This window comes from Apium graveolens, chromosome 9 (assembly GCF_009905375.1).
Source record: "Apium graveolens cultivar Ventura chromosome 9, ASM990537v1, whole genome shotgun sequence".
Classification (NCBI taxonomy): domain Eukaryota; kingdom Viridiplantae; phylum Streptophyta; class Magnoliopsida; order Apiales; family Apiaceae; genus Apium; species Apium graveolens.
This window is the reverse complement of record NC_133655.1, coordinates 95847681-95850073: the sequence shown is the minus strand read 5'-3', so window position 1 is coordinate 95850073 and position 2393 is coordinate 95847681. Positions and strand designations below refer to the sequence as shown.

General features: G+C 40.7%; 1 non-coding gene across 1 annotated transcript; it reads left to right on the top strand.

Moving 5' to 3' along the window:
• Positions 1–2079: 2079 nt before the first annotated feature.
• LOC141687921 (small nucleolar RNA R71) lies at positions 2080–2186 on the top strand. The gene has a single exon (XR_012561399.1). It is a non-coding gene; the product is annotated as a small nucleolar RNA R71 (small nucleolar RNA).
• The last annotated feature ends 207 nt before the right edge of the window (positions 2187–2393 follow it).

The window sequence follows — 2393 nt, the reverse complement described above, 5'->3', positions numbered from 1 at the left end:
ATCAGATTTATGCTTCTCTATTGCTCAACCGTTGGATTGCTTCCTTGCTCTAGCTGAATTTTATGCACGCAATAAGAAGGGATGATTCCCTTAATATCTTCTATAGTCCATTCAATTGCCAATTTGAACTCTCTCAGAATTCTCAAGAGCTTTTCCTCATCACTACCTGAAAGGTCAGATGCAATAATAACAGGCAAAGTAGATGCATCACCTAAAAAAGCATACCTTAAGTGTTCAAGCAATGGTTTAAGCTCAAGTGTAGGAGCTTCTTCAATAGAAGGCTTGAGACGCCCCTCGGTATTTTTCAGTTCTGACATTCCAAGAGATTCAAAAGGCATATCCAGCCTTCGCTTCCAAGGAGAAGCATTCAAATATTACAACTGCTCATCACCTTCGTCATCTTCACTATCTGAATTCCCCAACAAATCCTTCTCCAAGGCATCAGACCTTAGCAATTGATCAAGTTCTGAAGTAATCACAGAATCAACCAATTCCACTTCTAATCACTCCTCGTTATCAGTAGGGAATTTCATATCATTGAAAACATTAAGAGTCACATCCTGATCCAGCACTCGCATAGTGAGATCACCCTTATGCACATCTATCAAGGTTCGGTCAGTAGCCAAGAATGGTCTTCCCAAGATTATGGGAATCTTCTTATCCTCCTCAAAATCAAGAATTACAAAATCAGCATGAAAGATGAGTTTTTCCACCTTGACCAAGACATCCTCCATAATGCCTCGTGGATATGTAATAGAGCGATTGACCAACTGCAAGGACATATAAGTAGGCTTTGGATCAGGTAAATCCAACTTCTTGAAGACATACAAAGGCATCAAATTGATGCTAGCTCCCAAATTACATAAACACTTGTCGAATGACAAGTTTCCAATAGTGCAAGGAATAATGAAGCTTCCAGGATCTTTAAGCTTCGGGGGCAACTTCTGTTGTAGCACAACACTGCATTCCTCCGTGAGAGAAATGGTCTCTAAGTCATCGAGCTTCACTTTTCGAGAGAGAATAACTTTCATAAACTTTGCATAACTAGGCATCTGTTCAAGAGCCTTAGCAAAAGGTATGTTGATATGAAGTTTCTTGAACACCTCCAGAAACTTAGTAAACTGCTTATTCAACTTCTGCTTCTGCAGCCTCTTTGGAAAAGGAGGTGGAGGATAAACCTGTTTCTCCCCTGTATTATCCTCAGGAGGAGTGTGTTCCAAAGTTTTCTTCCTTGGTTCCACTTCTGTTTCCTTCTGCACATCTTCTTCAGCCACAGCTTCATCTTTAGAAACTTGAGATTTTTCAGGATTCGCAACCTTCCCAGACCTCAATGTAATTGCCTTAACCTGCTCTTTAGCTTCCTTCTTTCCTAAAACTTCTGTGTCACTAGTTAGTGTACCAGGTTGACAATTCAGCAAGGCATTGGTAATCTGCCCAATTTGATTCTCCAAGGTCTTGATAGAAACCGATTCGCTCTTGCACATGAGCCTGAACTCCTCCAATTCAGATTTTTCATTAGATTGTTGCAGATGGAGTTGTTGTCTTGGTGCATATTACGGTTGCTGAAAACCAGGAGGGTTATACAGTTTTGCTGCATACTGCTGATAAGGCTGTTGAACCGCATTCTGAGTGTTGATCTAGCTGAAGTTAGGATGATTTCGGTTATTGGGATGATAGGTGGCTGGAACTAGGTGCTGTGACCTCTGAAAGTTACTCACGAACTGAGCTGATTCACTAGAAATAGCTCACTATTCTGTCTCATGCGCACCATCACAAAGCTCACAGACACTAGTGATCTGATTAACTCCATAATTAGCCAAAGAATCTACCTTCATCATCAAAGTCTTAAGCTGAACAACTATAAAAGTAGCTGCATCCACCTTTAGAATTCCTGCTACCTTGCCTTGATTTACTCTCTGAGAAGGATTCTGGTATTCATTAACAGCCATCAGTTTAATCAACTCATAAGCTTCATCGTAGCTCTTAGCCCATAAGGCTCCACCCGATGCTGCATCAAGCATGGGTCTAGACTGTGCTCCCAAGCCATTATAAAAGAAATTAATGATCATCCAGTCAGCCATCCCATGATGAAGACACTTTCTAAGCATCTCCTTATAACGATCCCAAGCTTCACATAAAAACTAACCTGACTGCTGTGCAAATTGAATAAGAGCATTCTTGATTACAGCTGTCTTCGTCATAGGAAAGAATTTAGTAAGAAACTTCTGAGTAAGATCTTCCCATTTAGTGATAGAACCTGGCGGTAGAGAATGCAACCAACACTTGGCTTTATCCCTCAGAGAGAATGAGAAAAGCCTTAGCTTTATAGCCTCTTCAGACACGTTGTTGAATTTGAAAGTGTCGCAGATCTCGATGAAATATCTAATATGCAT